We start from the raw sequence: 9,833 nt of genomic DNA on the forward strand, positions 1-9,833 counted from the left end.
TTAACCTGCAAACACGACAGAACATTAGGATATACTGAAGGCATGTGGGTGGCTTTGAATGACAAAACCCACGTAACCCACGCGTGATCTGCAATGTATCGAGAATTCAAGAGAGCAGGGAGTAAAAACAGACTACATCTGGTGATGTAATTGGAATGCGGACTTCCCCTTCAAGGCATCGCATCCTGTTTGCCAAAGAGTGGCGCGGACGTGCTCGGGGTAAATTTTAAACAATAAACAGTGTTTGACATTTTTTTAAATCAGCGGGGGTGGTAAACTTGGCTGTGGGTTCCGGTTTCACTCATGACCACTGCTCGGCCATGCTGGCGGTATCACTTTCTATGACCCCAATGACTGAAACAGAGACATCTGACCAAGGTTTCATACTGTTTCAGATGATGTGCAGTTATGAGTAATCTTGGGCTCAAGCATTCATGTTAATACGTCAACAACCACCATCTAAAAATTGATGCACAGCAATCACCCCCAGAACGGGAATGACTCTGTCCATCTGCAGCAACCTCGCCCAGAAGGACAATACACCTTGCCACACGACAAACTGGGTGAGCAGCATGACAAATACCTTGGGGTCCTGACCCGGCCTTCAACTTCTCCAGATCCCAGACCCAAGCATCTGTGTTATGCACCAGAAGAAGAGTGACGCATGGAGGCCCCACCCCATTCAAAGAATGGGGTGCTGCTGCAAAACAACACAATCCCAGGTCCATGCCTTGACTTGGCAGAGCTGTCACATCAAGGCATGGACTTGACTATTTCAGCACTCAACGCTCTCTCTTCTACAAGCCTCATACATTTATATAGTGAGGCTTGTGCCTAACCTAACATTCACACACTCTGAACCATGCACATAGCATAAACTCAAGAAAACGTTAACATGAAGCCTAGACGAGATGGGAATTGATCCACCAATTTTCCAACTGGCAGATGACCTGCTCTGCCTTGAGAGCCACAGCTGCCATCCATCCAACCATCTGTTTTCTTACTCACTTATTTAGGCTTGAAGGGAGGCTGGAGCCTAACCGTTTGCAGAGAGAAAACAGTATTTGAAACAGTTTTAGGTTTTAATTATTTTTATTGGATTTTAATGTTGTGTCTGTTTTGTATGAAGATAACACGGTTACTTCAATACAGCTGAAAAGAGATTATTGGATTATTACAAATTAAAAGTTTTACCTGCAAGACTTGCAAAATGAAACATGTTGCTTCTACAAACTTGACCTAAAAACCCAACCACATTGAAAAATACAGGAGTTTGCTAGCAGAGTGCAGAATGACTCATTGGTGTTTAGGTGGTAGGCTTCATAAATCCATCCACGATAAATGGAAAGAAATAGTATTTAAGAGAATTACCCAGTTAAACATTAGTGACATAGATTCAACTTTAATTTGCAGCTGAACTTTGATACTTAACTCGTTAAAAGAAAGTAAAACGGAAAAAATCCTCAAAACTACTTGGATGTGTTTATTTGTTGCAGAAGATTAGTTTGGTTTGGGTTGCAGGCTTCCAGTGCAAATTTTGTTGCATTTTTAAAAAGAAAAAGATTATATTATTTGCTGATTGTATAGACAGAAATATTCCAATTTGGATAGAAAGTGGAATCTGCTCCTAGGGTTTAATCTGTCAGTGGACACCTAAACACAGCTCAGAAAAGTAGGCTGCAGGACGTTGCAAGCTGTAGTGCAGATTACAGGCAGTGATGTAACATGCCATAATACCAGTGACCTTCTGTAACTCATAGCTTCCTGGGGAGCCCTGTGTACACATGGTGAAAATAAATAAATCTGCAGCCGAAGGGTGAGAGGCAATGGGAAACAAAAGGCAGGGATAGTCTGACAGTGAAATATATGTTCCCCTCTGTGAACCGGGAGGCATGTCAGAGGATCTCCTGCTGCAGGAAATGATCCCTCCAGAGTGACGGCGAGGCATCTTCGCTGCGAAACACAGGTTGCTTTTCATGATACCCGAGTCTGTACTTTAAGACCACACACGTCTGTGTTTGTTTTCAGCACAATGTGAGCTTAATTACCCAGCGTAATGCGTTGACATGCACTGTTGTCAGATCAAGCCTATACAAGGTTTTTATTAAATAATGGATGTCACCTGCTGTCAGTGTCATCTGCCACTGAGAAACTGAAGGTTAGCCGAGGTTTTTATCTACTTTGTCAGAGACTTTTAATCACTTAAAAATGCAGTTCTTTAACAACTTCTAAATCTAAGCAATAATAAAATGATATAAAATTTAAAAAAAATATCTGATCGTGGAAACTTTAGTAGCAGAGAAAGCTACAATGAGATTTGAAAAAAATAAATGAAATATCCTTAAGTGTGCTCACAAACAAAAATGAAAATGTTAATAATAACTGATAATTGATACATAAGGCTACGTCACGTTCTACCTTCTTCTAATTTTTTGAAAATGTTCTCATGTTGTTGCTTCATCACGATCTCAATGGTGGATGGTAAAAGATTAAATGTCAACTTTTGCATTTTTTCTTTGTTTTTTTTTAGCAGTTTTTTTTGGTTGTAGTTCAATATCTTGGGTAAAGTATGGGACTGCCTGCTGTACGAGTGGTTAAAGCGTAGCATTCTTCTTCAAAATGTTTGTATTTGACAGGATCTCATGGACCTATATCTTGTTAATAAATAATAATAAAATACTGAAAAGATATGAAATGTTTAAACTGAGAAAATATGTAATTACATTTTTTTTATTGTTTTGAGTTTGATGGCAGTACCATGTCTCAAAATTTGAGATAGAACAACCAAAGGCTAGTAAAGTAAATGATAATAAAAGAAACAAGTGCAGGAACGTTTTGCTAATTATGTTAATCGGTCAGTAACATGATTGGGTATAAAAAGAGCATTTTAGAGAGGTGGAGTTTCTCAGATGAAAAAATAGGCAGATGTTCATCAATCTGCAAAAAATTTGTAATAATTCAAGAATGATGTTGCTTAATCAAACATTTTGAAGACTTGGAATATCTCATCATCGGCAGTAGATATCATGATCAAACAAATTCAAAAATCAGTTTTGGATGCCCGTGATCATCAGGCACTCAGGAAGTATTGCAGTGAAAACAGGCATGATTCTGTTTATGACTATTAGTTAAAAGAGGATCCCAGACAGTGATAAACATGGCCCTGTCTCAACTGTTTGAAGATGTGTTAATGCCCTGAAATTGAAAATGGGCTAAAATATGCATTAAATAGTTGTAAATTTTCTCAGTTTATACATTTTCTGTTTTCTGTGGGTTCCTTTTCTGCACTGAGAGACACCAACAAAATTCTGAACAAAAATCTGAAGTTTGGCAAACTTAAGGAAACGACTGATGACTAATTAGTGATTGTTCATCAGCAGCTGAAAACACACGATTCGAGTGTGACGAACCACAGAGCTGAAATAAACCTGATCTAAAGGAACTGCAGGTGGACATCTAATTAAATCAGTGCACTCTGTTTTTATTTACATATTAGAGCATCTCCCAACTTTTTTTCAGAACTGGCAGTTAACATTTCTTCGCTCTCGCACTGCAGGCTTACTTGTTGTTCCTAGAGTATTTAAAAGTAGAATGGGAGGCAGAGCCTTCAGTTTTCAGGCCCATCTTCTGTGGAACCAACTCCCAGATTGGATTCGGGAGACAGACACTATCTCTACTTTTAAGATTAGGCTTAAAACCTTCATTTTTGCTAAAGTATAGTTAGGGGTGGATCAGGTGACCCTGAATCCTCCCTTAGTTATGCTGCAACAGGCATAGGCTGCTGGGGGATTCCCATGATGCATTGAGTCTTTCTTCTTCAGTCACCTTTCTCACTCAGCATGTGTTAATAGACCTCTCTGCACTGAATCATACTAGTTATAAACAGAGATGGTAGTAACGCGTTACTTGTAACGCATTACTGTAATCCGATTACTTTTTTCAAGTAACGAGTAAAGTAAGGGATTACTATTGCAAAAACGGTAATTAGATTACTGTTACTTACCTGTAGGAACGCTGCGTTACTGTGTTACTAAAACCGTGATTTTTTTGCGAGAATGTCTCATGACAGTGACGTAAGCAAGTGCGACGTTCGTGGCGACAGCTGTGTGCAGATCAACAATGGTTAATATATCGAGTGCGGGAGAGAGTATGAGCGTGCAGCGTTTAAAGCGTGGAAGTACTGACCTTACTTTGAGTTTGATTCCATAAAAAGTGACAAAAACAATAGTGTCCGTTGTGTGTGGGAAGAAAACTTCTTTTTACAGCGAAAAAAACTCCTAAACTTCCAAGCAAGCACCGAGTGCGCAACGACGTAATGGGAAATTCACAGAGAAACTCGTGGATTCTTCCACTGACCGCGGCACACCTGCACCACCTGCACCAGGGTAAACCTCCGCCTACCCCCACTCCTGCTTTACAGGTGAAAATAGAGCAACAGGACCGCTGAGTCTTTGACTTTATTTATTTTCTGCTGTGTTTTACTTGCATCTATTTGAAAGAGTGAGTGTAAACACAAAAAATATTTTATTTTATGTGCTGGAATGTGTAGAAAATAGGTTTCAATGTTAACCCTTTAAGACCTACCATAGAACCAAGTCCGCCAGAGCTTATATTATATTTTTACATGCTGTGGAGCCATTTTTGGGAGCATTTCAAGTTGCTATACATCAATACAACCATTATAGCCCAGATTTTAATAATATGTATTCATTAAGTGCATAGTAATTACATAAATTGCAAAAAAGTGCAATAAACTACAAAAAAATTGAAAATCGTTTTTGCTTTTTTAACATATATTTGTAGTTAGAGAAATTTAAGAGGTTTATCCCTCAAAACTGTAAATACAAAAAAGTTGCACAAAATAGTTTCCCACCACAGGAAATTTATTTTGAGTGTCTTCATAGTTTTATTTTTGAAATACACCAATTTTTATACACTGCAGGAAAAACGAAAATAAATATTATACTGCAAATTTGCAAAAAAGCAGCATATGCATCAAAATAAACTATTTCCAGCAGTGCAATATGAGTCCTAAGCATCCCAGAAACGACACAGAAAGTCATAAAGTCAAAGATAACTTTTAAAAAGACCAGTATAGGCCCTGAGGCCCTGATGGTAAAAAAGACTACATTTCCACGAAAATGACGTCACTTCCGGTTTCGGGCAGGTAATGGCGGAAATGCAAAAGTTCGCGCTGACATCTATTCCAACGTAGGAAGTGTTATGAACAGCTGATCGGATCGGCAAAGCGTGTTTCTGGAATATTATGTTTTTGTTCCTGCAAGCGCTTTTTATGCAGTTTTTGCAAAGCTTTATGTGGAAGGAAACCGTGACCTAGGACAAGCTGATGGCATAAGATGTAAGTACAACTCCTCCGGTTTCATATGCAAAAAAAATTTTTGCGCTAGCTTACATGGTTGCAGTGCTACCAGGATTTAAAAATAGTTACGCAAAACAGAGTGTGCCCGCTCCGATCGGCTCTAAAGGGTTAAACTAATTTCTTCCAGTGAGAGAATGTTGCATATAATTAAATTTTTGCTTGATGCATAAAGTTAAAAGATTAAAACTAACAAAACAAGTTTTAAAAAGAGACTTTTCCATTTGATTACATTTTGTATGATGGATTATGCAGAAAAAGTAGAATTGGGCTGAAAGATCTATCGCTTTATTACCTATTCAGGTTGTAAATCGTGTTTTTAAAAAGTAACTAAGTAACTAAGTAATTAATTGCTTTTAAAAATAAGTAATCAGTAAAGTAACGGGATTACTTTTGGGGGAAGTAATCAGTAATTAGTTACTGATTTCTTTTTTCAAGTAACTTGACCAACACTGGTTATAAATCTCTGGCTCTTTTCCACAGCATGTCTTTTATCCTGTCTTCCTTCTCTTTCTCCAACAGGTCGCAGCAGATGGTTCTGCTGGAGGTTTCTTCCTGTTAAAAGGGAGTTTTTCCTTACCACTGTCGCCAAAGTGCTTGCTCATAGGGGTCATGTGATTGTTGGGTTTTTCGCTGTATGTATTATCGTAGGGTCTACCTTACAATATAAATTGCCTTTAGGTGACTGTAGTTGTGATTTGGCGCTATATAAATAAAATAAAATTGAACTGAATTGAACTGAATTGAACTGAATTGAATAGAATTGAATTGAACATGGATCTTTTTATTAATGTTTGTTGCTATGAGATAAAGCCAAGTTTACTTCTGCAAGAGAATGTGAGGAGGAAATGCACTGCACTTTGTGGTGTCTCATACCAAATGAAACTAAAAGCGGGGACAGAGGAAATGGATCGGATGTTAGTGAGTCCAGATTTGTCTCAGCAAAGTTTCAATTCCTCATTTCCTGTGGTTTGAGACATACCCATACTCAACGCTGGGCTTTCATATAGCCTAAAATGGAGTGCACATTTGGCTTTCGACTTGTGGTGAAGCAATGTTCTACCAAAAATAACAGGTCCTTTTAACACTTTGGCTGTTAGGCTGTGAGCTGTTGCACAAATGGGTTTGTTAGATTTCTATTGTCTGTAATGTGCGACAACCAACAGCTTGTTGAAAAGGAAATTGCGAAAGTGCATGGAAAAAATAAACAAAATCAAAGAGCATATTGTGCCTTTGGTGTTGATTATTTCAAGCGCCAGTTTAACACCGCTTTTCCCAAATACTGTATTTGTCTCGGTGCCTGCAAACAATCGACCACAAACATTCCCCTGTCGGCGGCAGGAGGAAATCCGAAACCACAAACAGACGCACACACACACATATATAGGAAGTGAACCTGAGAGAGGAAGCACATTTCTGCTGTCCCACATTTCTTTTCTCTGTGTGCACAACGACAGATCGATGTATACATGTATCAAAAAAGAGAGGAGACCGGCTCCCAAAAAGCCTAGTCAAGGCTCATACACACAGGCCTCTATTTGTATAACTGTGAGGACCCTTAAGCTCTGTTCATAACCTAAAATTAAGCTTTACCCTCAGGCAAAGTTAAAAAAAAAAAAAGTCCTCACAAAGATGTATTATAAGTCCACAGGAATGTTCGACAGCTTGCAAAGATTGGACAGTGTTCAGGGATAAAAATGAGTGGAATGTGACCTAACAGGAAATGGACTGACAGCTGTCACACTGTGCATCTGTTACACGCTAAAGTGCAATGTGCTGTATGAGTGTGGCAGATGGGGTCAGAATGAATGGGAATATGCAGTAATTAATGACAAATAGCTAAAATTAGAGCAGAAGCTACATGTCAACAAAGTTAATCAGGATCTACTTGGCTAATTGTTCATGTCATTTTTTAATAAATATGCTAAATACTGTGCCAGCATCTTTACCGTGATGCGTTTCTAACTTTTGACCATAAAAAAATGACTGCTTGAGTTTATGCTAGCAAGCAACGCGACCAATGTCGGGCTTAAGAAGTGGCAAAGGGAAACATAAAATGGGTTTAATTTACATACAGCAATAAATGTTTTAGCTTAAAACAGACTTAAAAGTAAACTGGGAGAACAACTGATGGTAAAATGGCATTAAACCGCAAAAATTGCCTTGTTCTTTTTTACTTTTTTGGTATCTCTTTATAGTTCTAATTAATCTTTTTGGCTGTTTTTACATATGTCAAACCTCTATCAAAAACAAAACACATTAGTTAAGGGCTGTAGCTAATAATGGTCCCATTATACCTGCTGTTCTTTCCTCTTATGCCAGCACTGATGTAAAGGTTTTATCTGAGTGGAGACAACTTGATAGTTTTATCCCATCGTTCAGAAGAATATTGAAAAAAAGCACTCGCTTCCTCAGCACTAAACAGGACAGAGCTGTGCAGACGTCACTTTTGACACAAGAAAAACATAATCAATGCATCGGTAAAATGGGCCAGCTATAGATTTAAGAACATATTAGAAATTACACATTATGTATTATAAATGTATAAATAACATTATGAATTTAAAAACAATAGTTTAAATTTTGTCACTGGAGCTTTTTGTTTGTGTGAAGTCTTTTACAGTTAAGTAGAAACTGTTGCAAACATTCAAAGAAAAATGCTGGTGTGACATGTGCAAGCCACCTATAGAAAACAGTCGTGTCAGGAAAGGCATCTGGCTAAAAATCTGCCAAATCAAACATGATCCCTTATTCACAAGTTCACAGGGGAATAAGAAGAGTAGCTTAGTCGAGATAAGTCTGTTACAGTTGGGGAAGAAGACTTCCGCTCACCCCCACCCATGTGCACGCACAAAGTGTTGGCCATCCACCCAAATTCATTCATAAAAGACCCACCCCTTCCCCATCCGCTCACACACACTCGCAGCCATCCGGGACAGTCACAGGTGGTCACCAGTGCTTTATCATCTGCTCCTCTGGTTTAGAGCCAGAATATTCCAGATCATGTGATCCTCATGAATACAGATCTACTAAACCAACACCACAGACTTTTATCACACAGTATAGCTGGGATTCAGTGGGAGAGTGCACTGTAATCGTCCAGCCTATACAAGGAAAACTGTGGGGATATTCAGCAGGGGTGTAATGAAAAGGACACTAGATACATGAATAGCCTGCCCACAGCCACACTCAATCCAATTAGTTTAATCAATGGTGTATTCAGTGCACTCTTGAGAATGAAACATCCATCCATTTGCCATTTAAAAGTCCATGAATGAGTAAAGGACATACACTTATTTCAATTTTAGCTTCTTAAAAGTGTTTATTTTATTGTTAAGAAACAACTGTGACGAACGCCCCGTGGAATCACTTAACTGACCAATGTTGTATGTCCTCCTCACAGGGGTCTCAGGTTTATTTTATAGTTCACAAAAAACAACTCTCATTGACAGCAGGCTGTGAAGTAGGCGAGTCTCCGACACAGCCTCCATGTAACGGTATGCAATGACAGAAATGAGCCGTGTCCATGAATGGAGAGCGGGATGACGGTCAAATGAATGAAGTACACTCTGGGGGAAATGGGTCTTAAAGCAACAATCCCCCACGGGCGTGTGAGAAAAAGCATGATTTTTTTTTTTTAAAAAAAGAAAAAAGATGGAGACAGGAAGGGAGAGTTAGAAAGAGATGTACTCACCCCGAGGAGCAAAAATGAGTCAGCTACAGGCAGGGAGAGAGACACAGAGATGGAAGTGATGCGTGAGTCTGCGGGACGATTTCCTCTAAAACGCTAAAACTCGTAGAAAGCAGCCCGACAGAGGCGGCAGACGTGGTGCAAGGAGGGAGGAAAAAAGTCCACCTGGTCAGTCCCGCTTGGTTTCGGTTCACTTTTGTGGTTTTAAGGCGCTCAGTGATGAACTTGAGTGTGATTCATCAGCGTGGCAAAACGCGGCAGCGGTGCCTGGGTTAGACGAACTGTCAGCACGAGTTTGGGGTGTATGATGCTCGTGAGGTGTCACTATGTCCGCTGGCTTCGCTATCCGCCTCTGAAACTGGCTGCTCTAACGTGGAAACGCCTTTTGTCTCTCTCTCTGCGCCCTCCTCTCTCTCTCTCGGTCACGGTTAAGCACGCTGTCTGATTCGCCCTGAGATCGTCTGTTGAAAACAACGCCTCACTCTGTCAATAACACGACGCTATATATGGCAGTAATAATACTAATGCTAATACTAGTACTACTACTACTACTAGTAATAATAATAATTCGATTTTTGAAGGGACTTCAGGGGGCTGTGAAGCTTGACAGTGTGTTCCCTGTAACACACTGTCATCTTATCTTCTTAATGTCTCTTCATTTCCTTTCAATTAATGCTTTTGGGGATAAATAAGGGACATCTTTAGCTTGCATTTCTTCAGAGCTTCTGGATAGCACTGATTCAGGCATTCCCTCGATGTCAATTT

The 9,833-nt window shown here is 39.4% G+C and overlaps 1 protein-coding gene across 1 annotated transcript in view; it reads right to left on the reverse strand.

Moving 5' to 3' along the window:
* Positions 1-9,454, reverse strand: part of pea15 (proliferation and apoptosis adaptor protein 15) — a 57,653-nt gene extending 48,199 nt beyond the window's left edge. Inside the window, exon 1 of the mRNA XM_085265282.1 lies at positions 9,072-9,454. The gene's annotated coding sequence lies outside the window, so the exon portion shown is untranslated. The remainder of the gene's footprint in view (positions 1-9,071) is intronic.
* Positions 9,455-9,833: the final 379 nt, after the last annotated feature.

This window comes from Mchenga conophoros, linkage group LG3 (genome assembly GCF_057382185.1).
Source record: "Mchenga conophoros isolate Kocher_MC1m ecotype Shallow Benthic linkage group LG3, M_conophoros_male_GT1.1, whole genome shotgun sequence".
NCBI classification, from domain to species: domain Eukaryota; kingdom Metazoa; phylum Chordata; class Actinopteri; order Cichliformes; family Cichlidae; genus Mchenga; species Mchenga conophoros.